Below are 26,606 nucleotides of genomic sequence, written 5' to 3'. Positions count from 1 at the left end.
AAATAAGCCTCCAATGGTCTTATAGGAGCAGCAGAGGCTGACTATGAGACTATGAGAGGTAGGCATTGACAAAGAGACTAAGGGTCCGATTACGATCTCGGGCAAACTGCCACCGTCAGGCTGTCAGTGGTGGTCCCCCGGAAATCTAGGGCTGTGGTCCGACCGCCGGATTATGATGCAGGTGGTTTGAGCGCAGCGGGCGGGGGAAAAGACCGCCACCTCAGACAGGCTCATAGAGCCAGTCAGAATGGCAGTCCGACTTCTATGAAAAGGCTGTCAGAAAGTGGCATTGGGGACCCTTAGCAGGGCCCCCAGTCCCATGTAGGCCTCTGTGATATGACCTGGAGGGCAAATGTGGTACCACGCAAACATCCATGCACTGTGTGCCAGGTACCATAAGGTGCCTGGCACACAATGCATGGATTAAAAAACATCCCTTTCTCAATTGCGGCTTGTCCTGCAGCCATCTTTATGGTCTGCAGCACAAGCCTCAATAGAAAAAGGGATTTTAACAACCGCCTTTCATGCGGTCATATCGTAATTTGGCTGTCGGGCTGCTGACTCCTTTTCAGACGGTCTCAAGCCCGAAACAATGGCAGTCGTATGCTCGTCCAACTGCAATCGTGATGAGGCCCAAAGTGCACAGCAGTCTGCAATGTCTGAAAAATACATCAGACTGATGGTTCCTTGTGGCCCACTGATAACTCATTGACTAAAAGAAAATGTGGCGATCAGTGGAGAAAAGATGGCAGACACTTCACCATGGAATAGAAGGAAAATAATTTATTGTGGCTTAATAGAACAGGTGAGCCACCTTGCTCACACCAGCCAGCAATGATGAGCCTCAACCGAATCATAATTCAGATCGCAACATTCTAACTTCCAAGGAGAGACAAAAGAGGAAAAATCATCTGCCAGTACTAGCAAGGAGATACCACAGCCGCCCAGCACTCACTTAAGACATCCTACAAGCTTTTGGAATGCCTAGTTGTGAGTAGGTTTTGCTGATTGCTATTGATTACCATTTTGGGTAGTATGAAGTAGCCTTGTGGAAAGCCCAACAACGTCGTTGAGTGTATTTGGCATATTCTATGATGGAGGCACATGGGTCATGTCCAGACACAGCAGTTGCTTGCATGATTTTTCACCTTGTTCAAATATGTGCCTTGTACTTTCTTTTTTCCCTGGGTGTTCGGTGCCAGTAGACCATCATCAATCATATACCTGAGGGAGTAGCCTCTGTGACATGATATGGCCAGTGGGGAGCTGTAAGAGGTTAACAAAGTTAGTAGAGGTGCTTTGTTTATCTTATGCTCAGCTCACTCATCAGCCCACAATTAGTGTGTCTAAGGGCCTTATTATGACTACAGCACTCAATTGGACCAATGTAGCCATGGTGGCAGTGCGGGCACTGCCGGTCCAACCAACCAATTTCAACTTGGGTGGTCAGATGGCATTGACAGTGCCGCAACTGCCAGGCATCAGAGAACCCTGGCGGTGTAGCGGTAGTCTTGAGGTCGCAGTACGATTGGCAGGCCTTCTGCAGCCTAGCCAAGCATATTACGAAATTCCTCACTGCTCACCGGACTGTTAAGTCCATGCAGGGCATGGACTTAACAGTCCATGCCCTGCAGGAACTGGCTTTGATGCTCCCATTGCAGTGTCTTTTTCAAAGGCACCATCATGAGAATGCAAATATGTGCCTGCCAGAGACTTTAAAAGTCCTACTCTGGCAGGCGGTTGTTTATGGCTTAGGTGGTCTTGGAGTGGAGTGGGTGGTGGTGTGGGGGCCCCGCTCAAGACTGCCAAAGTCACAGCAAGGCCCTAAGGCTTTGCATCTGTGCCAAGACACTACTGTCAGGATCCTGGAAATATGTGGAACAAGTTAATGTTGTGTATCTCATAAGAATAGTATGAGGAATCAGGTTTGTCAATTGGAGAAGGTAAATGGCACACAGTTGGCTTTTTGATGCCCTGGTATATGCAACCAAAAGTACCTTTGGCAATACTAAAACTACAAATGTTTTAGAAATCCATTTATGCTTACGACAGCTACTGGAGCACATGGGGGAGGGTGATGATGTGCCACATGGAGTTTTAGGGCATCCATACTTTCAGAGTGTCTTGCAAATTGAAGCATGCCACTACTTCGACTAAAACCACTTGGCCTCCATCACTTTGATCTATAATAACAACGTTCACATTTCATATAAAACTAACATTAGCCCTGTTTCTAACCTTCACTGTAAACTAAAATGTAACATTATTCCTATACTGAACCTTACACTTTACCCTAGCCCTGACCCTAACCCCAATTATATCATCTTAAATTACATTTAAAAGGTATGGATCACAATCAAATCAAATACTCATTTTTTAATGATGTGATTGGCAAAACCAATTTGAATTGTACAGGCAAGTGGATAAACACTGCTGACCAAAAGTTCCTCTTTGTAAGTATGTTAAGTATTATATTTTGGGGAAGCAGTAGTATGGCTAGCCAGCTGAAGATGTCTGAAAGGCCAGACCTAAAAAGACTTTCAATGATATTTGTAATGCACAATTGCGTTGGATAAAGCTACTGTCCAAAATCATTGGGATTTGTTCATAGTTCACCAGTTTCCACACACTGATCTGTTGCTGTGTAATCACAAATAAATTAATACACATTAATTTTCCTGCATACGATTTTTTTATAAGCAGGCATCAATCATTCAATCAAATGGAATTTATATTGCGCTGCTTTTCAACCGCGACTGTATCCAGGCGCTCGGGGTTTCTGCTGCTGGGTGTAGTCAGCTGACATAACTCAGAAATCCATTAGTCATTTGGCCAGAGATACCCTATACTGTAGTAAGTTATTATTTTGCAACACATTGAGGATGAGGGACACCCATTCATTGTCTACAGCCCTCAATATATTATAAGTAGGGCTTCAAGCTAAAAGTCCTCTTCATTGATCAGTTCTCAAGCCACCCTTTCCTCTATTGGTGGGGGTATCAGTAGCTGTCATCAGGGCAAGAATCCTGTGCGTCCTTATCAAATTACATCCATAGTAAACCATGCACACACTAGTAGTCTATACATTGTAGTAGAAAATAGTTGACATAATTTAGGCATATTGTGAAATAGAGTTGTAGAGCATACTTGTATCAGTTGTTTTCCTACCATATTTCTGATGGTGATCAAAGGGTTAAAACATTTTTGTAAAACAAACATTGGCACAAATTATTTGGTTATGGTGTTTACAAAACTTTGCTGTTGGAGAAGTTGTTGAGCCCTCCTAAATCCAAAAGAAAAAGAAAACATTGGGTAAAAGTAAATATATTTTTGTTGGTGTCAACACAATGCCGTAGTGACCCTAGCATTGAAGGGAACTACTTTGTGTGTTGCTGTGCTCTTTTAGAAGTTAACTAGGGGCTGCATTGGGCTTACCCCCTGCCCCATGCTTTATGCTCTAGTGCGTGGAATTATAAACATGAATTACGAAACGAGAGCCCAATGGATGAAAGGGCTAGCTGGAAGCTCCAATAAGTATATTTATAGATAATTTTAAAAAAATCCCCAAACTAAGAATGAATCTTTTTGCAGTGGAAACTCTTTTGGTAGTGAGACTCTCACCAAACATCCTAGTCGCTTTTCAATGCCCTGGGCTGAGTTTGAAAACAAGTGAAGGAGAACTTTCAGCTGCCACTTTACTCTGATGGTTTGATCATATGGTCTTCAGCACTGTCTATGTTGTGTCTTTTCCTGATGTTCTCTTTTAAAAAAAAGTATCCCTTTAAGGAAGCTGTCCATGTGGATTAAACAAATTAGAAGTTAAAAACGCATTACACTGTCACTGCACAAATAAAAAATAGCAGGCAAAGTTTTTTTTTTTTTCAAATTTCTTTATTAGGTGTTCCTCCAGATCAGCAAACAATATACAACAATCAACAGCAATCATTTCTGCCTCCTTTTCACTTTTCATCATTGTTCCTATTCATTGTTATAAGCATCATCAAAACTTAACTGCATCTTATCTCCCCCTCCCCAACTAACCCTCCCTGAACCCCTTCCCATCCTTACCCTTCCCTCCCCTCTCTCCCCCCCCATCCTGCCGGGTCTGGGTAACTCGAGGTCCATGTGTTGTATCGCCTTTACTGGGTCCCCTTGCGTCTGCTCCCTAGAACCTGGGGCCGTCCACCCCGCAGAAGGCGGCGGCTCTGAACTTGCCTGTGTGGATTGTGCAGTGTGTGTTCTAATCTCTTGAATCATAACTCCCCACGCCAGAAGCACTTCCGGTAGTTTGTTATCTCTCCTGGTGCTACGCATATGCACTTCTTATGCTAGTGCCCACTCCCTTAAATCAGTTCTCCACTTCGCCACTAGTGGCCCCTTCTGGGTTAGCCAATGGATCGCGATACGCCTTTTGGCGATCATGAGGCCCAGAACCAGGAACCGCCTACTCGTCTTGCGCTTAGGATCTCGTGGAATCAGGCCCAATAGACAAGCGCACGGGTCCAGGTCAAGTACCCAACCCGTTATCCTGGTCAGGTACTCTAGGACCATTCGCCAATATATCTGGATCGTTGGGCATGACCACACCATGTGCGGGAAATCCGCCGGAGCACTACGACATCTGGAGCAATGTGGGTCTCTGGAATTATCAGTAACCTGGAGCCGTTTGGGTGAAAGATAGTTCATATGTATTATATTATATTGAATTTGCATACTGACCCCTTCCGGACCCCTTAGTGTATCTTTTCCCAGTCTTGAGTCGTAATCTCTTGCGGACACACCTGCTGCCAAGAATCCTCTATTTTTAGGGGCTACATTTCTTATCCTCTCGTAACGCCCTATAGAAGTGAGTAACAAATCTTCGCCCCCCAGCCATAGCGAGCATTGTGACCAGGGTGTGAGTGTGCTCTGGGGCTTCCGGGAATGAGGGCCACAGGTGCTGCGCCGTTGCCGCTATCTTAGCATACTGCAGAAACTGCCCTGATCCCAGCTCAAAGTTACTCACCGCCTCCTGATAAGTAATGAATTTATTATCCAGGTAAAGGTCAGACAATATCAGGTAGCCCCCGTCTTTCCATTTATCCATGGACATCACCTGATCTATGTGAGCAAAGGGTGGCATGAGCCAGAAGTCCGTCTCCGGGGCAAACAGCCGACCCTGAATCAGGCGTCGTGTCGCCTGGTTCCACAATGCTGCTACGAGTCTCACCAATGGAGGACTCTGATCCCGCCGTCCCCCGTTCGCCAGAGGAGCGCTCCTAGCTGTCGATTCCCCATAAGTACCCTCTAGTAGTGACCTCTCCCAGGAGTGGTCCGTGTCCAGCCAGGCTATAGCATGTTGTAATTGCGCTACGAAGTAGTAAAGCTCTAAATCTGGGACCTCTAGACCCCCTTTTCCCCACCTGCACTTCATGATCTCAGGACTGACCCGGCATCTCTTCCCATTCCACAATAATAGGACCAGGAGTGCATCAAATTCCTTGAATACTCTGTGCAGGAGTTCAAAAAAGGACCCCTGCATCGTATAGAGGCAGCGAGGCAGGACCACCATCTTTTTCAAGGCGATCTTCCCCATTGAGGAGAGGTTAAGCATGTTCCAAAAGGCAATACTACCCCGCAGCCCATTGATAATCCTTTCCATATTGTGTTGATAAAATACTGCCTCATTCCTGCCGATCCATATCCCCAAATATCAGAGCGTGTCCATCGCCCAAGGGAGATCCATCACAGGACGCTGGGCCACCTCCCAATCACTCTCCGATCCAATCGCATAGAGTTGCGACTTCATCTTGTTGACGGAAAGCCCAGAGGCGGCAGCAAACCGCGCTAGTGCAGCGATCATGATTGGTAAGGACTGGGTCGGCCGAGTCAGGTAGATGAGCACATCATCGGCATACAAGGACACAACGTGCTCCGAACCCCCAATCCGTATGCCCTGTCCCTCAAGTACCCCGGGGGGGTGGCAGGCCAATGGCTCCATAGCCAGGGCGAACAGCAAGGGGTAGAGCGTGCACCCTTGCCGCATCCCCCTTGCTATGGGTATTATGTCCGACACACCGTCCCATGCGATGGTATAAAGCAATTTTACCCAGATGACAAAACCCTCGCCCAGGCCCATTTTTAGAAGTACCTGCCAGAGATAGTCCAATCTGATCGAGTCGAACGCATGTTCAATATCTAGGAACACTAAGGTGCTCTGATGGGCCCGTCCCTCCAATGTCTGCATAACATGGGCGAGGCGACGAATGTTCCGTAGCGTGTTCCTGCCCGGTATGAAACCGGACTGGTCCTCATGAACCAGTCACCGCAGATATGGAAGGAGCCTATTGGCCAATACCTGGCTTATAATTTTAAGGTCTGCATTCAACATTGAAATTGGCCTATAGGCACTGGGGAGCAGGGGATCCTTCCCTGGTTTGGGGATCATTACTACCAATGCCTCCCTCATGGAATTTGGGAGCTGTCTGCACTCACTGGCCTCTTCCGTGATTTCCAATAATTTAGGGATCAGGATCCCCCCGTATTCCTTATACAGTTCCGCCGCCATACCATCCATCCCAGGGGACTTAGCAGTTTCCAGTTGGGTGATCGCCGCCCGTATCTCCTCCCCCCCTAAAGGGGGCTCCTAGAGCCTCCTGACTCTCCACCAACTCGGGGGCCACAGGGCCGTCGGGCTCAGAGTATATTCTACATAAGTGGGTCCAGAATGTATTGTTAATTTCGTGTTGTGTATTGACCACCCAGGCACGGTAATTTTTTAGTGCCAAAATCGGGAGGAGTAGGGTCTCCGCCCGAATCAGGCGCGCCAGCAACCGACCCGCCTTATTCCCCTCTGTATACCAACAACGCCTGCTCAAGATTTTATTGTATTTGCCCAGTGAGTCCCAAAGGTCCACAATCTTCAGTCGCATATCGTCCCATTGAGCCAACCTCTCCTTATTCGTGGGAAGCTCCTTCTCCAGAACCGCCAAGTGCTCCTCATACCGGCGTAGTTCTTGTTCAAGCACTTTCTTAAACCCCACCTCAGTAGACATGCATACCCCCCGTACCACCACCTTCATTGCATCCCATTCAATCGCCCTGGTACCAGCTGAGCCCCAGTTTGTCTCAAAATAGGTTTCCAACCCGGTCGATATAGCATCCTTATAGGTCGGGTCCCCGAAAGCTTCAGTTTTGAGCCTCCACAGCGGTATCTTGGACCGCGGTCGGCCTAGCGAATACGTTATTAGTAGTGGGGAGTGGTCAGACAAGTAGCGGGCCAGATAGTGCATTTCCGCTATCCGGTGTGCTGCCGTCCTCTGGACAAAGAAGTAATCTAGTCTACTATAGGTGTTGGCAGCAGGTGTGTGACATGAGTACACCCGACTATGTGGATTGCGGTGTCGCCATATATCCAATAAGCCATAGTTATGAAGCATCTGGCCCATCACTTCTCTGGTTTTGGGTTTGGCATCTAAGTTTGGAGGGTGTCTGTCTAATTCCCCATCAAGGGCACAATTAAAATCTCCCGACAAAATCAATTCCGTGTCTGGATCCAGATCCAACTGCCCCAAGACTCGACTTAAAAAAACCCCATCGTCACTATTCGGGGCATATATATTCACTACACTTACTCTGCGCCCATCCAGCGTCCCTTCCACTATTACAAACCTCCCCTCAGGGTCCTGTTTGATATGGAAGGCCTTAAAGGGAACCCCCGGTGCCACCCATATAAGCACGCCCCTGGCAAACCCCGAGTAGGAGGTAGCAAAAAACTGGCCCCTCCATCTACGTTGAACATATTTAAGACAGTCTCCCCATAAGTGCGTCTCCTGAAGCAGCGCTATACTTATCCCATAGCGCCTCAGATAGGTGGCCACCCGGATCCACTTGACCCTGTTATTGAGCCCCCTGAACATTCCACGTCAGTAGTTTATATCCCTGTGTGTCGCTTGGCATGAGTCCGCAGATGTACGTGGCGTCGCGCCCCATAGTATTGTAGGGGACCCCCTATCGCTTTGTAGCATGACCTCCCATAGTATGATCGTCTCAAACTTCTACCTGTACAACAATGCCCAGACCCGGCAACCTCCACAACAGAACCAAAATGTAGACACCCCTCCCCTCCCCACCCACAGGCAGTAGCACTTCATTCTCCTAACCCACTCCTGGTCAGAGGACTCAGAACCCCGCCCCAAAACACCACCCACCCCCTAATTCACCCCACCCAACTTGAAGTAACTATTATCAAAGCACCTACTTTCACAAGAGAAGAAACCCCTTTCCCAACCACCAAAATGTAACCGGCTGCCTTGCACCACGTGGCAATAGCAGGCAAAGTTATGACGCCTTTTACTAGGACACTTATCCTTTTGCTCTATTGATTTATGTGCTCCCTTCTTTTCAATACTCATAAACTCTCTTCATGGTAAATACTTTTCCTCCCACGAATTATTTTATTTGTTTTCCATTTTTCATTGTGAATTGCTTAGAGGATGATCCTTTTATGGTTGGTGTGTGTTTTTCATTCAAACTAGTGTTGGTATCAATATGAAAATGCAGGTGTTTGTTGTTTCTTAGTTGCTCAAGTGCAGTCTATGCTATCCTTGGTAGATGTCATAATACAATTTTTTTCATCTTTTCTGAAAGTATGATCGATCCTGTTTGGGTTGGCAAAATTTACAGTTGGTCAAACCGTCCGTGTTAGCTTCATGTGGTGTTTGCGTTCATTGTCAGATTACTATAAATTGGTAAATTGTCTGAATACGTTAGTCTATCATATTAATTTTCCATCATTACAGGTTTGCTCGATAAAACCAATAATTTCTAAGAAATACTGACATAGCCAACAGATTTACCATAGCAACTCACGAGGCCTTTTTTACTTGAAGCCCTGCTGGGGATGCATTATTACACCTTTTCAAATCTGGAACCACAAGATCCGAATTAAAAAGATGCAGTTACTATTAGTTGTTACAAATTGTGCCTTTTAAAATAGGGCATAAAATGGCACACCAAAATCTCCATTTACCAGGCATTTTCCCCCAGTAAAATTCATCTGGATTCATCTGTTAAATGTTATCGGTGGGAAATTGTGAAAGATGTGATAATGACCTTAAATCCTGTAATTAATTCTGATCTCTGTGAAAACAGTAGTCTGCAGAGGGATTAGAAAAGAACTGCCAATCATAATGGAGGCTATATTAATAGCTTTAGATTGTTATTGTTGGCTCTGCACTTAACAGGTTTCATGAGAGCTCAGACAGGGTAAGTAGAATATGCGAGACCTAGAAGACAAGCATTCACTTGTGTAAGAAGTTGAGGTGGGCCAGCCGGTGAAGGCTCGAGCCAGACTCATACCAGAGGCCTGGCTCTAGCTCAGCTTGTGGTTCTCCTTGACCTTTGAGCCCCAAACGATCTTAGCCAGCACGCAACTTTGGTGTGCCACCTACGCTGGAAGCTAATGTGCCAAGATTTAAAGACAGAACCTTTAAACTTTGATGTAAAACAGGAGAGACAAAGAGAGGTCCATATAGTGGCTGAATTGCACACTGTGAAGCCATAAAAACTGGTATCAATCCCGGATTTCCCTGTTGACCAAATTTTGGGATCTTATGCAAATATTTAATTTTTATGATGCCTCCTTTTTTTCACTATTGAATATGAGAGAAATTTGAAGTATGTGATTTTGAGAATTATACTGCGCAAAAGCCTCTTGTGTTTGACTTAGTCAACTACAATGTTGCGTCATGTATAATAAGAATCGACCCCACATACAGAGTCATATGACAACTGTCTTCCCTTTATGTTCACTAATATCAGTGTTGTCAGGGCATTGGAACATAAATGTGTCTAAGTCCATGTAAAAAAACTATCACTTTTAATAAATGCTGCTCAATGAAGTGATATAACCTGATGCACTTAGGTGAAATGCTTCAGCATGTTAAAGAAATACACATTTGATTTCAAAGAAACTATTATATTTTTACATAATGTTTGATGCAAGAGTTACATAATAAACATTTTCATGACTTGGCTTGTGCACGAGTTCTCGGAGATAAACCAAACTTTTTGTGCTTGGATCTAGTATGGAGGGAAATGCCTGAATCATTGCAGATATCAAATGCAGGGACAACAATCAGAGCAGGTTCCTAATAGACCTTTATTTTTAGAGTAGGCATCTTGTGGCATGGTCTCCCCTGACCTTTTTGGCTTCTGAACATCTTTTTGGACCTTATTTTGCTGGCATATGACTTTGTGCGCCCTTGACACTGCCATTCAGTGCCAAAGCACTGTGCTTGTCATATACAATCTGGGGCCGTATTACATGAGGTGCCCCAGGGGTGCAACAGGCCTTTGCACCCGATGGACAAGAGGGGGTAGAATTGGCACCTGCATTCCAAAGGGGCAGGGTCCTGGCTCCACTAAACGTACTGATCAAGATCCCAGGGTAGGATAGCAGAAAAGACAACATTTGAAGAGCGCCTGTGCATTTCAAAGGCAGCCTTTTGAACCGATCTCATCTTCAAAGGCCATTGTGGGTATAACTACTGGGGCTCTGTCCCCAGGAGTTAGAGATGCTTGAGGGTTTGGAACCAAACTACGCTGGTTTGATGCTGGAACATGGACAAAAGTAACTATTAGGACAGGATGGACTGCAACTGGATTATCTGCAGACTTGTGGTGGCCTGGGCTTGTCGTGCTCTAGGAAGGGGACTATCACTTGATGGATTTTGCCTGGATGTTGCTGTCCTGCCTCTGGTCACCAACTGTCATGGCCCGGGTCCCTAAGCACCTCCAAAGGCCGGTTGGCTGGCCTCCTGTCCACGAGATCCCAGGGACAGCAAGGATCTCCCCATTTCCACAAGATCGTAAGGACCGCACAGGGTGCGGCTGAAACAGGTGGAAGTGATTGTCTGCAGGACAAGGCACCCAATTTGGTTCATTTTGGTGTCTAAATTTATATAAAAATCTGCTTAATTTTTATAAACTGGTGTTGGATTTCCTTTGAGTCATGTTAATTACTTATCGTCCATGTTAGTACTCTGAATCGATAAACACATGTTCCTCTAGTAAAGCCTGACTGCTCTTTGCCACACTACCAGAACTGTGCTTACAATGTATTATTGTGAATCCAAGGACCATCTCTGGGGTATTGTGAGAGAATTACATAGTGAGACCTAACCAGCATCACTACATAATACTTCACCTTCCTACACTAAGGTAATCTATGAGATTACATGTAACAAAATACCGGTATATAATCTGTAACACCATGTGATAACATCTAAAGGCTAACTGACTTTTCACATTTAATTACTAGGCCAACTGCTTTTGTCATAATGTTACACAATAAGATGATCAGACCTTTTGCACCTGACATAAAGATTCTACAAAAGTCATATAGCTTGTCATCCTAACCAGCTCAGGCCTACAGTTTTGAACATAAGGGTTTCAACAAGAAAACCATCAGATACACAGTCACACAATTAGAATGGTATACAATATTACAGTTGACTAAACAAAATACTGTCTTCCCCAAGACAGCCTAACAAGGATTTTCACAAAGCAATTCTTCTATATCCACAGTTTACCACAATGAGTGACCAATACCAGAACCCTTGCCTACCACAGTAATCTGTTGAGATTCCATGCAACAAATTACCTATCTGTCAGCTTTAATATAGTGCAATAACGATCCACAATTTAATGCTCAACTTTAACGTATGCTTTTCACAATAAACATGTCAGGCCTAAGTGATTTTATCACACTGTTTCATAATAAACAGATCAGGCCGACAGCCATGATAATTGGCTTGCTACCTTAACCAACTCAGTCCTGCTGTATCAAGTATAAACATTGCCACAGGCCAAAAAGTGGCAGCACAGACATTTGGCCCAAATAAATCCTGTACTCAGGGTAACCAATAGGTGGGCAAGCCCTTCTCTCAGTAGCACTCTAAAAAGCTCTTTTGTTTAATCACATAAGGTCAGGTGGCAGTTGCACTTTCAAGTCACACCTAAAAATCCATGTAGGTTAGGTAGCCTTGGGCTCTCAAACACATAGCTCGACGCTAAAGTTCAAACTTATTGATTGCCATCCCATCTGTGCACCTGCCCAGAGAAAGACAAACACAGTAAATTATTTAGTTACCTAAACACTTTTATAGCATTGCAATGTCATGTGTGTGCACTTCATAGTTCAAGCTCAGGCAGCTAGATAAATAAGCAAAATGGCCACAGCAGTGTGGACGGCAAGCCCTTTTTTGTGGAAGCACCCTTCTCCCCAATCAAAGCATGTAGTCCTGGCTACCAACATGTGGTTGAAGTGAAAGCCCCTGCCTGGAAGTGTTTCTTAAAGCCCTTCTTTAGGTTATTCACATAATGTCTGGCAAGAGCTGTGCTGGCAAACCAGACTTAAAAAGTGTACTTTAGCATGCAGAAAGTTTTAGCCTTTTAAATCAGATTACTTCACTTAGTTGGAAGGTATTTATTAAAAGTGATGGATTTTAAACAGTAACATACCCATTGTCCTGCCCTGATGACTATGCCACTGGTGAAACAAGAGGCAAGTCAGTTGATATCTGCACCTTAAATATGGCCTAGATTATTATTGTGCATTGAGCAACATTATAGGCCATTAAAGCATCCAAGAAATGACCGTGTTGTGTACCACTCATATGCTGAGTTTACATATTTGAAGGTGCTCTCATATGATAATGAAGAAAATGGAGACACGTTTAAACAAAATATTTTGCAAGATCAAACAGCTTTAATGAAAGGGGAAGCTGGGATTGAGACCAGGTACTGTGTTTCACATGTGCAACCCAGCCACTACTTGGATATCTTTTTTCTCGCCTGTTTTACATCAAAGGTCACTGCTTTGTCTTACTTCTTGGTGCATGAGGTAAGAGGCAGGCGGAAGCCACATTAAAGCTCGGTTTGTTTTGGGTTTAAGCGTCCAAGAGGATCCTAAGCTGAGTCAGAGCTAGCCATCAGGCTCGAGCCTGGCTGGAGCTTTCAGTGGCTTGCCCACCTCTACTATGAACGAACCACAGTGTGATCCCAATGATAGCGCTGAAATACTGCAAAGGACAAAACAGAAACATTTTCACCATATTGTGAAAAAGAAATGTGTCTAAGTAATGTAAAACCTATACTTTGGGAAGGCTTGAATGGAAAATAAATATTAATCTCTAGCCAGCAAGACCACTCCTTGGACTGATGCAGCAACTGCAAATCAAGTTGTAAGGTCTGAAGATTCTGGCTTGAATCCCAGCAATCCAGCTGAGTCCCTGATTCTTTTCACAGCGATAACATGAGTATGATTAATTTGGGTAATAATTCAGTAATATGCACCTAGATGCAATTAATGTTTTGCATATTTGTACTTATTGTTATTACCATAGCATTAATATGTCATCAGATAGAGAAGTGTTTGTTGTCAATAACATGTCTTGCAAGGACCCAATCAATGTAGGTATAGAAAAGCTCAACAGAAGTATCTGGTTACAAAAAGTATTCACAACTGTCATCCTAAGAAGACACCTCAGAAACCTCATAGACCAGCATGGAAAGGGGACATGGAGGAAAGAGACATAGCGCAACACTCGTCCCTTGGAACCACATCCTGAGAAAGGTTTAGGCATAACTGAAGCCCATTCCTTGGTGAAGCCACGGACTACTTGTAGAAAATATAAAATATTAACCATGATAGGGGGCATAATAGGGTGGTGGTTTAGAAGAGGGACTACTTACACCAGGGAATAGGAAAGGGTTTAGCAGAAACGGGGACCCCAGGCAGTACGTCCCCATTCTTAAATGTATATGACTGGTGAAAAGAAGAGAGGAAAAGAAAGAGGGAGAGATAGAAAGGTTAGCCCCTAGGTTGGTCCACTTATTATCTGTTCCCACACAAACAGAAGACAGACATTTCTGTATATGATCAGCAGGGCAAAGGATCCCTGGGGTCAATAAAAGAAGGGTCCTAAACATCAGCCTCCTACAATTTCTTAACTGAGAATCCAGTGTTTCTACTCTACCAAGGCACAAGTACATGAAGAAATAAACGATGAGCCCTATAAAAGGTTATTCATGAATGATACAATGACTATTTCACTACGGCTGCCAGACAGTTCCTCTTCCTCCTGGTTAAAGGCAGATTCAAGATGCTTTGCACTAATCAGAAGCCAACCATAGTTAGGCTCCAGGCTACCTCACCAGAATCTCCAACCGTACAGTCTATGAAGCACCTTATGTCAGCATTCCTAAAGCTGTTGATCATCGGTTCATCTTTCCCCCACAATTTGGGGGCAGAGTCCTCTGTACAAGTATCTATGCTGTGAGTGTCCTGCTCTTGCCTTAAGACTGAAGGAGAACTTACTAACATTTGGAGAGGCCAGAAAATCCATGTCTTCCCCTCAGGCTATGGCCCAATCGCATCAGTCATGAAAAGCTTTGCCCCTCTAGTTCCTACATCTAGCCCCAGAAGATGTTACATCTGGAGATCAATCACCCTTAATAATGTGTGCTCCAGCAATCAAGGTATTCCTGTCAATATTAAGAAATACTTGGAGACAGTCCAGGACCACCACATGATGCACCAAGACATGTGTGATAGAATTGCCTGGATTACCCTGCACTACTCCCAGCTCAATATAACTCTCATTCACTGTGTTCAGATGTGACATGCATGCAGGACTACATAACCATACACAATTAGTACTGTTCATTAATAAGATGTTCACTTCCAAAATAGACAACAATGTTCCCAAAGAGTACTCCAGAACTAGACCTGGTATGCCAGATGGGGCCTCCAGAAATAGATACACGATTTTGCATAAGAGCTTCTGAACCAGACACGATATTCCAAACGAGGTTCACATTACAGAACACAAAACTGCAGAGAAGATCTCCACAAATGAGCATAATATTCCAGATGCAGCATCCACAGCTGAACACAACTTTACTCATCTTACTGATGCTTGCAACACCTTCTCTCCCTACAAAATCTAAAAGTAGCTTTGTCAATGCTTGTTTTCTGTTATAGACGTTTTCTCAAGGAGGTCACCTAATTGTAATCCACCCATGTTCTTGTAGAACACAATGAAAGGACAAACAACCGCCATTTCCAAGCAGGAGCTTCCTTGTTCTTAGAACAATGTGATCCTAACATGCATCGTTCAGACCAAATTCTTGCCTCTCTCCATGTCAACAGGTTTATCTTTACAAGATCTTTTCCGGGAGATCACCGCTCCTGTCTCCAGGGACATTCTGTCCGCTGCATTCTGTGGTTGTATGTGCAATGCAGCATTAGTCACAGACTTCAAACATCTAATTTGATGTGTCCATCAATCTGTTTCCAATCCAGGTAGTTTTATTTTTATTTTATCTAGACCTGCAATGTTACTTATATTTAAATAGGCTGAAATAATACTCTTATTTTTAAATCCCTAGGAGCTGCAAAGCTTCCCTACTAAATAAATGTAAAACAATACAATAAATGCACCTTCGGGTCCCCCTTAGTCGTTACTAGCCTTCCACTTGAAGTCAGTGCACTAGAAGCATGCCTGTACCCCTTCTCCTGGCAGGACCTGGAACTCCTGACCTCTCATGGCAGCAAGTACTCATTGCACAGAACATACTCCTTCGTGAAAAGGAATACCTCTAATAGCCATTTTACAATAAACAATCCATGAGTCTGTGATACACATAAGTCACCTGGTGAATTGTTTTTCGATAAGTGCATAATGGTGGGATTAACCGGGTTTTTATTCCATTATGGATACCTAAGTGAACCAATATTCAGAAAAAAAGATTTATCGTGATTTTGTAATTCCATGAACATTTAAAAGTCCAATGAAAATGGCTTGCTCCTCAGATGTGAAAAGATTTAAAGTGTGACTTCTTCTAGTGTGCCGTTTCTGTCTGTGCGTGTTTGATGAATACAAGCCCTGTACAGCCTTTTTTTCCAAGTAAAGCCATTTTGCTACGGTTTGTTTTAATTTGCCCGTGAATTTAGTCTGATGATAAGGATGAGTGTGGACAAGTAAGGATAGTTGCCAACCAAGTGCAGATATATTTGGACGAATGTACAGAGTTTAATGTGCAAAGACTGTTGGCCGTAATCACATGAAGCAAGTACTGGAAGTGCTATTTTAAGCCAGGTGGTAGCCACAGGTTGTCTCTGACTGGAGTGTTAATTGCATTGGTTGTTTATCACCTTAGTGGTAAATGGTAGCCTGCCTATGGAACTTTAAAGTCATACTGCTTTTGGCTAGAAATGTAGCAGCATTTGTTGGCATTTCTAAAAAACAAACAACAACATAACACAACATTATGACATAACAAAAATCAAAATATCTGCCCGACTAAAATGTTAAAGGGCACAGCACCACAAAACAGTCAAAAGCGAAGACAACCACAGTAAAACACAATAATACAATACAGTACAGCAGCGCTAAAATACAACACTACAAAACAAACCAACACAACGCATCACCACCACAACAACATGCACAAACATTCTTGTCACACATTACCACCTCTATAAATCTCCTGCAATAAGATGCTGTTAAAAGACATTTGCACCTAGCATTAGCTTACTTACCATCAAGCAACACCACACAAAAAAAGGTTATCACCGTCTCTCTACGTGATATTTAAAAAAATACGAAGAAGAAAAGCCAGGTTTATTCAAACTAATGCTTATCAATCGAGAATAGAATGAACTCCTAGACAGCCCTAGAATATTTCTGAAACCCAATTGCAGGACACAGGTTAAATCACAAGACACAACACTCTGGCAACTAGTAAAATAAAATCACCATACAAGGATACCTCATAATATTTGACTTGCCAACTATCTCAGCAGCACATTGAAGCCGGTTTTGGAAGTGAAATGATTTTTAAAAATGTTTAGCTGCTTCCAGCTGATTTAGCATGTGAAGCGGGCTATTCTGAAACCACTTTTGGACACTCAAAAGTGCCACACGTTGCTAATTAGTTCACCCTAAAACCATCTTTCACATAACTATTTTATTCACATTGCATTTACCTGAAGAATAGTTTGTGTCTATTGCACGTTCCACAGGGCCAAGGTGAGGGATCAAATTTTTTTTGACTGGCACTATTTCGAGTCCTGGGTGGTAAATAAAGCCAGTGCTTGGTGCGAGCACATTTCACCATTGTACTATAAAAGCAGATTTCTGGAATTGGTAATGTGTGACAAGAATGCTTGTTCATATTTGTAATATGTCAATATTTTCGTGATGGGTATGTGTTCTGTTCAATCGATTTCAACATCAGCACATTTACTTCCACTGAGCCTCTCAACCGGCACCTTCCACCATTCCAGCACTTTAGCCTTGCATGAAGCTTTGCTGTTCTATGCACTGCAGCAGTCACTATAATCCTCTGTTACCATGCATCTTATCCCTCCTGCATGGCACCAGTCTTACATCGTACCTCCTGGAACTCTAATCCCTCCCTACACTCTCCAACTATCTTATATCAGAGTCGGCTCTCCACCAACCCTGGGCGGTGAGCTATGCTACACTTGCAGAGTTTTGGTAACTTCGCGGTTCGCGTAGAATGCGTACTTACCGAATACTCCGCAATCTGCAACGTAGCGTAGTTGTTTCTCTTCTTCGCGCATTCAATATGCGTTCTCGCGTGCGCGGTAATGACTTACCAGGATTCTGCATTCGCCGACGAGATTTCCTATCAGTTTGCGTGCGCCACGAGATTTGGAATCCGGCCGCACGATCCCGCGAGAGTGTGCGAACGCGAACACGTCATTCGGATGAGCCATCTGACTTCCTGCGGCAGTGTTGGTAAGATCGCGGTCCCTAATATGCAGAAATTGCAATCTGGTGAAGAATATCTCTTAAGCATCATAAAACCTTCTCGAAAATGATCATTTTGCTAAAAAAAACTCCTCAGATTGTGATTTGGCTGTAGTTTTTTGTGCAAGGAGTCCTTTTTCTTTTTTTACTTTTTTTTCAAGAGGAAGGAAGTGTCCCTGAGACTCCAACTTCCTGTTCCTGTCCAGCAGGCTCCACCCAGTGCTTTGTCCATGTGCTGTTCACTTTCATTTAGATTTGGAGCTGGAAGGATCAAGTTTTGTGTCTGACTGCTGCATCATATCATTGGATTGGATTTGAGGACTTTTGAATTTGAGATTTTACAATTAAGTTGGAGAATTGGTGTACTTGTTTGTTTGATTGAATGTTTGTACCTACATTTTTTGGGGATTTTCATCATTTTTAAAATGTATTGTTGTGGGTGGCCTGTAGTTTCAGTAGGGGCCTAGTTGTTTTTCTTTGATTGTATTTCAGTCAGTAGACCTAGAGGTACGCATGGGTGCATGTTTCTGTGGTGTCTGTTGAATTTAAACATCATGTAGGGCATGGATGGCATTGGATTGAATTGCTAAATGTGTTTTTGGGGGTGTATTTCACTTTTTGGGTGTGTGTTAATAAATAAATACCTTTGTTGGATGTGTGTGTGTGCTTGTTGTGTAACTTTCCAACCTTTCATAGCCCTGTGGATTTTTGTTTTTGCATTTTTGTATTAAAACTGTGTTGTTTAGCTGGCCTCCTTTGTCTGGTCATATATAGACATGCTTGAGTTCATTGTTTTCCATGGCCTGTTGTGACTGTGAGTGACCATGTGGCTTGGGGTCATTTTGTGGTAGTAGTTTAGTAGTGTGCTGATTTTTCCATATAGGCCTGCATGTCTTTTCTTTGTTCCCCTTGGCTTATGCTTGTTGTTGTTGTGGCCTGGCGATGTGGGTGCCGGCCATTTTATGAAAGCAGGCAGTGTGCTTTTGCCATAGGCTTGCATTGTCTGTCTTCCATTTCTTTTTGTTGTGGGTGGCTAGCGGCCATTTTGTGGAGCCATCCAGGCAGTGTGCTTTTGCCATGGGCCTGCATTGTCTGTCTTCACTTTCTTGTTATTGTGGGTGGACTGGCCATGTGGGTGGTGGCCGTTTTGTGGAGCAAGGCAGTGTGCATGCTTTTGCCATAGGCTTCCAAGCTTGTGGCCTAGTCTGCCAGTAATCCCAGAGGTAGTCTTCATGGGTGCATAAAAACTGTTTCTGTGTTGTCTGTTGAATTTTAACATCATTTATGGCATGGATGGCATTGGATTGAATTACAAAATGTGGTTTTTGGGGTGGTATTTCAGTTTTTTGGTGTGTGTTCAATAAATAGGCCTTTTAAGCCAGTAGGTAACCCTGGTCATTCAGCTCGCGGAGTTTTGGCAACTCCGCACCAACGCAGACTTACACTTTTTTTCTTCTCCGCGCACTCAATATGCGTTTTCATGCACGCGATAATGATTTTTGCGAAGATCGCGATGCCGCACATGCAGAATTTGCAATCTGGCGAAGAATATCTCTCAAGCAGCATAAAACCTTCTCAAAAATGATGATTTTGTTCATTTTGCTCATTTTTCTTTTTTACAATTTTTTTTTAAAGAGGAAGGAAGTTCCCCAGAGTCTCCAACTTCCTGGTCCTGTCCTTTGTCTTCACTTTCTTGTTATTGTGGGTGGCCTGGCCATGTGGTTGGCGGCCATTTTGTGAAGCCAGGTATTGTGCTTTTGCCATAGGCCTCCATTGTCTGTCTTGTCTTCCTTTTCTTGTTCTTGTGGGTGGCCTGGCCACGTGGTGGCGGCCATTTTGTGGGACCAGCCACTGTGCTTTTGCCATAGGCCTCCAAGCTTGTGGCCTAGTCTGCCAGTAGGCCCAGAGTTACTCATCAATTATCATGGGTGCATGAAACAACTGTTTTTGTGTTGTCTGTTGAATTTAAACATCATTTAGGGCATGGATGGCCTTGGATTGAATTGTAAAATGTGTTTTTTTTGGGGGGTTCACTTTTTGGGTGTGTGTTAGGCCTTTTCAGCCAGTAGGCCCAGAGGTACTCATGGGTGCATGAAACAACTGTTTCTGTGGTGTCTGTTGAATTTCATTTAGGGCATTGATGGCATTGGATTGAATTGCAAAATGTGGGTTTTTTGGGATGTATTTCACTTTTTGGGTGTGTTAAATAAATGCCTTTGTTGCATGTGTATGTGTTGTTTTTGTGGTTGTTGTGTAACTTTCCAACCTTTTTAGCCATGTGGATTTTCGTTTTTGCATTAAAGCTGTGTTGTTTATCAGGCATCCTTTTGTCTGGCCATATAGGCCTGCTATAGTTCATTATTTTCCGTGCCTTGTGCCTGTGAGTGACCATGTGTCTGGGAGCCATTTTATGGTGGTAATTAGTAGTGTGCTGTTTTTGCCACATAGGCCTGCGTGTCTTTCTATTGTTTCTCTTGTCTTACTGCTTCTAAATCCATCCCCATTGCCAGCTGCAGTTCCCTGATGCTACATCCATCTCACGTGATGCACAAATTAAGACCAAACAGGCTCCACTACATTTGTATTTTTGTTTTTGTTCTTTGCTATTCTTATTCTTCCTGAGTGTACACAGTACACCAGGAAAGCCCTTGTTGTCAAAGTCTCATAAATGGCTACACTGTTGTTGTTCACTGAGTTACTAAAATGTATTAATTGTGACCACCACACACTAAGTTATATATTATACATTATATTTGTTTGATTGTACTATTAGTAATTTAAGCACAACAAATTCCACGTTTGACTGATGTTGTTCAGGCTTTTTTTCCTTTTAGGTGCTGAAAAGACTGAGGAGGAGGTGTGTCATCATCGCTTGTTGTAGTGCCAGACATACATCCTGCTGCTGTACACAACATCATGTGTGACCTGACCAGACATCTCTGCAACTTGTGCAACTGAGTGCTGCTGACATCTGAAGAAGATGGCCCCAAAGAAAGCAGGTACCAGGTCCTCCAGTACCAAGAAAGTTGCTATTGAGAAGAAAGAACAGAAGAAGGAAGTGACACTTAAGTCTGGTGTGCCGCCCAAAACCTTTTTTGGGAAACCAAAAATTACACCTGCAGCAGCGGTGTCCGTGGGGCAAGCTGGGGGCAGCACCTCCCCATCAGCGGGCCCAACCCACCAACCCAGGCCCAAGCACATGAGTGTGGAAGAGGTAGCCAGCCTAATGGTGGAAACCAGTGATGCTGAGCCTGAGATAAACTTATCGCTATCTCAAAGTAGTACCTAATCAACGCAGGAGGAAACACAGCAGATAAGTGGTCAACAACAGCCGCAACCACCGCCCGCAATAGTAGTTGTTCCTCCCAAAGTAGGCGCAGTTCAGGAAATTGAGCCTCATGCAGAGGAAGAAGAAGAGGAAGACACTCATTTAGAAGATCCATTGTCTTTCACATCCCCAGCAAGGAAAAGGAGGGTTAGTCCATCGAGCTCTTCGCCAAGCAGCCCTTCTGATGATCTAGATGCCACTTGGGAGCCTCAAACTGAGTCTGAAAGGGAGACACGTCCCAAGACCAGGCTAGGGAAAAGGATTGTTCCAGAAAGCCTTACACTTATGGAGGTCGATGTAGAACAGCAGGATGATGATGAGCCAGTCATCATGGACATTACTCCCGCCCCAGTGGAGACCGACATTACCACATCCCAAATTGTTGTGAGGGATGTGGCACGGATAACACCAAGACGGGTAACACCAATACCACCTACAGCTTCCATATTTGCATTAGCAAAGGCCCGGCAGCGACCTACATCCAGCACAACCACCACCTCAGTAGAAGTAGGTAGTAGGTAGTGGTACTGCACAGAGTCAAATTCAACGCACACCCTCCAGTTCATCCGGCATTGGAAGTGGCACCTCCAGCAGGAGACAAAAGTTAAGCTCTCCAGTTTGGGACTTCTTTATGGTTAGCGAAAAGGAGGAGAACATTGCTATATGATCCATTTGTAATACCTCTGTTAGTCGGGGTAAGCTTGGTACAAACTATGGTACCAGAGGCCAAATAACCCATCTGAAAAAACACCACTTGATTGACAGGGAGGACCACCTTTGCTACATAAAAACTGCAACCATTGCTGTTGGTGGGAATAAACGAGTAGAAGATCCGATCAAGGTGGAAGAAGAACGAGAAAGAGACATTCTCTCTGGTAGTGATACACAATGTAGCCCTGTCCCCAGCAGTGCAGTGGCACCGCCCACATCCTCAGCAACATCTCAGTGGCACAAGAGTAAGAGTCAGCCTGAGACAGCAAGGAGTACCGCAATGAAAAAAAGTGCGTCGTTGAGCCTAACAGAAAGGAAAACCATGCAGCCTACCATTATCAGCATGTTTAGTGTGGAGGAGCAGTACGAACGTAACCACCAATGCGAAGCTGGCTAAAATATTAGCACTGGACCTTATCCCTTTTTCTTTTGTTGAAGGGGTAGGTTTTCTGGAATTTGTGACAGCCATCTGCCCAAAATGGAAGGTTCCCAGCTGCTACTATTTCACCAGAGTTGCTGTTCCAGCACTACATCACGACATGCTAGAATTGCTTGGAAAAGCCATGAAGCAGAGTGCTTTTCAGAGTATCCATCTGACAACAGACATGTGGACCAGTTGCCAAGCCACTGATTTCATGTGCATCACTGCACACTGGATCTCTTTTGTGGGGGTTAGAGAAAAGATATCTGCTGGTGTTGACGCTGCTGAGATTTTTCATGCCACTCGCAAACATGCAACTGTAGCCATGTTTGCCATGGAGAAATCTCACACTGCTGCAAACATTTTGGATGAGTTTAACAGCAAGGTCTTTGAGTGGTTGCGCCCAAGAGGGCTTAACATTGGTTTTGTTGCCACGGACAATGGCAGTAATGTAGTTAGGGCCATGAAAGATGGTGGCTATTTCAGGGTCCCGTGTTTGGCACACTTCATTAACATTGTTGTTCAAGACTTTCTGAAAAATGCATACAAAGTCATAAAATGCCAGTCAAAGCACTCATCCAGGAGGTGCCAACACGTTGGAACTCAACTTATTACATTTGATCGTCTGTTTGAGCAGTACATACCACTCATTACTTAGGTCATGCAAAGATTAGGGGTTCCTACTGTGAGAGGCATGACCGTTGAGATGGGCCAATGGGACCTCGTTAAATACCTGATAGAGATGCTACTTCCTTTTGAGGTCTTCACACTTGAAGTCAGCAGGGAGGACTGTACTATGGGCCAAGCTATACCATTGTTGCACAAGCTAGAGCAACAGCTGAAGGAGGTGTCTGAAATGTACGCAGGTGTGGATGACAAACAAGACGCATATTATTTGGCAGACTCCTTAGCCGTTCGCTTATCTGAAAATATAAAGATTCAAAATAACATTGTGTCACATCAACATTACATTACTGCCACAATTTTGAATCCACGGTGCAAAGTATTTCTGAACAGTAAGGCAGTAATTCCTTTTTCCGAAGTGGATGTTGCCAAGTAAAAAACTTTGATAGCTGAGCAAGCCACTGACTTCAAAAACGGCTGGTAATTAGAGGCCCGCCACCCCAGGCCAGAACAAGTACTGCAGGTCATCCAGAGTCAAGTTCTACTTCAGAGCCTGAGGGCAGTGCGATTGCCTCCCAGCCGTCACCAACAACACCACTAACATCAACAACAGCAAGAACAGGATCATCACCAGCCACAGTACAATCGGCAACTGATTGGTTTCTATGGCATGGGTATGGTAAGTCCAGTGCTGCTGCACAGGCAAAAGAGGCCAGGCAAATCGGAGCTCCCCTGAGCATTGAGCGTACGGTCCAGGCCTATCTGGATGACACAACAGAGGTCTTCATGGATCGAAACCTATTGGTGTATTGGTATGGGAAAAGAAGCCAATGGACAGTACTCAGCAGGCTGGCAATAAAGTATCTGGCTTCCCCTGTCGCAAGTGTCTCTTTTGAGCATGTTTACAGTGCTGCTGGTGCCATTGTAACTGTGAAAAGGACCAGTCTCTCGTCTAAAAGTGTGAAGAGGTTAACCATGATCAAAATGAATCAGCACTTTATACCACCAGAGTACAAAATACCTGAATCACAGCAGGAAGAGAAGAGCGACTTAGGTGACAGAAGTACTTTATTACATGATCTACTTCTGATCGAAGCACCAGAGTTTGAGGACGAGCTCCTCTTCCCTGACAAACAGGCTTTCAAATTGTTACTTTCTTCCTTCCTTCATGTGTGTGTGTCTCTGTCTTTCTGGTTTGAATCACAACAAATCCATCACCACTGTCTTCTCTTTTTATTTCCATATTGGAGTTGCACCTCTGTGCATTTAACTGTCCACTCCTCAGAGTCCTGCTCCGTCTTCCTGACTCGCCCTAAATACATTTCCCTCAAGCCAAACATTGGATGGAGAATAGTACAAGAAATCTTGTCTCTAACAGTCCCTCCAGAAGAAGAGGAACATGACTATAGCTATCCTCCTTTTGTTTCCAAGCTGAAAATCATCACTGTCAGAACTAGGCTACCGCCTCGGCAGCATCAAAAGCTCATCAATATCAGAACAGAAGGTAATTGGCAGAGAAAGACAACACTCTTCAAAGAAACTTGCTGACATGTCACATTTCTGCAAACTCAATTGACCAATGACCGCTACCCAGGCCGCGGCCCATCTCACAGGCTGACCATGTGAACCAACTTCAACTGCGACAAAGTGCCACAGATGAATAAGAAAACCGAAACAGCGACTAACACTCAAAATGAATGTGGAGTAATAAACAGGCCACTGCCTCAGTAAAAAAACCCACACCTGTCAGCACTAGGCATCTGACAGCCAAAGAGAAGAGCAAGAGAGGTAATGATGGCATGTGTTGGATGCAGACTCAGAGTGATTGCTGTTTTTTGTGTTGAAGACGTTGTGCATGAAGTCGAACTGTACTAGTAATTAATCTACCAACTAAAAGTGACTCAAGTGACAGTCAATGTTTCCTTTATTGTTGTTTAAGAACCAAATTGTACTCCTACTACTGCAGGCCAATATCCGTTGCATTTTTTAATATGGAATATGGACTTAGTCGGAGTCATACTCGGTACACTACAGACTGAGTTGGAGTTGGACAACACGTACAACACCATGATGATGACCAGACTATCTTCGCAGTGAGTCAATTGGATCGGAAATGATTGATGGAATAACTCAGGGCATTTCAAATCAAGTGACATAAAAGGTAAATAAGTCAACAACCACAGCAGACCTACATGTCTGTGTAGTGGTGGAGTCGAGTAGTCACGAGTGTAGTAGTGGAGGTATGACTGACAGCCGTGTGTTGATTTAGCTACTTACTTTGGAAAATGCTATGTTGCTGTATATGTGTCCTCCTTTAACTGCTTCTGGTTAATATTGTAAACAGACTTGTTGTTTAATAACAAAATTGTACTTCTACTGCAGGGCGATCCATTGGATATTTGAATATGGACTCTGGACTCACTCGGTACACTACAGACTGAGTTGGACACCATGATCATGATGACCACATACTATACTCTTCGCAGTCAGTCAGTACTTAGGATCGGAGATGATTGATGGAATAACTGCGTTTCGTGAAGTGGCATAAAAGGTAAACACAAATCAACAAGAACCACAGGAAACCTATATGTCCGTATAGTGGTGGAGTCGAGTGCAGTAGTATGACTGACAGCGGTGCATTGATTTAGTCACTTAATTTTGAAAATTTTAGGTTGCTGTATATGTGTTTTGTCTGGCTCTTTCAAAATTTAAGCTAAATGGAGGTTTGGTCACGGCCCGGTGCCGTAGGCCTGCTTTGTCCTGTTGTTCTTGTAGCTTAAAATGCTGTAAACAGAGTAGACATGATGTATCCATGCCGCCTCAGTCTGAAAGTGTTCTCTTCTTGTTGCACTCCACTGTAATGGATGCATTTTTTTTATTCATTGATTTTTCAATATCCCATTTGTTTTTCCATTAACACTTACAGGCCGGCTTTTACCCTGTGCTATACTTGGAAAAACAACGCACACTTACCTTACCAATTAATCTACATCTGCAAGGCAGGAAGTGGCGTTACCCAAGATTGATGGACGGAGCATCCATGGAAGGGACTGAGGACCAAGAGGAATGCCAAGATGCAACTCCCCATTTTGACCAGGATAACACAGTAACAATATCAACTTTCATCATCTTTTAAATAATTTGATTCACTTTTTGTCTTCAATCATTACTAATGTGTGGTGTTGTTATTATTAATTATGTTTGCTCTCTGCTTATAATTCATCCCTACAGCTATTTTTAAATTTTCTTTGCTATCTTTAAAAGTAAGCCCGGTACAACAGAACAGAACACAAACTGTATGTAATATGTGTCTCTATGAGGGCAGACAGGCAAGGCAAATTGCATAATATGAATATATTGATGCCCTGTATTGTCTAATTGTCTAGTAGTAGTTAGTAAGTTTTACTTATCATTAACCATCAAGTTATCATCATCATGCATGCATATCCTTTTTCACCCTTAACAGATTTATGGATATGGTAGTCTACACAGATTGTGTTTTCTTTTGTTGTTTGTCCATGCGTACTGTTTTTCTTTGTCAAACCTTTCCCCAAACCTCTCTTCCCAACCATTCATTAAACCCTAACCCTCATCCCCTGGGCTGTGTGATTTATTGATGTGTGAATAATTAAATGTACACCAATAATTGATCACACGCTTGCTGGGGCGGATGTGGTGAAAGCAACACTAATTCAAT

Source organism: Triturus cristatus, chromosome 11 (genome assembly GCF_964204655.1).
Source record: "Triturus cristatus chromosome 11, aTriCri1.1, whole genome shotgun sequence".
Taxonomy (NCBI): Eukaryota; Metazoa; Chordata; class Amphibia; order Caudata; family Salamandridae; genus Triturus; species Triturus cristatus.
The sequence above is the reverse complement of the archived record's forward strand: the minus strand, read 5'-3'. Positions refer to the sequence as shown.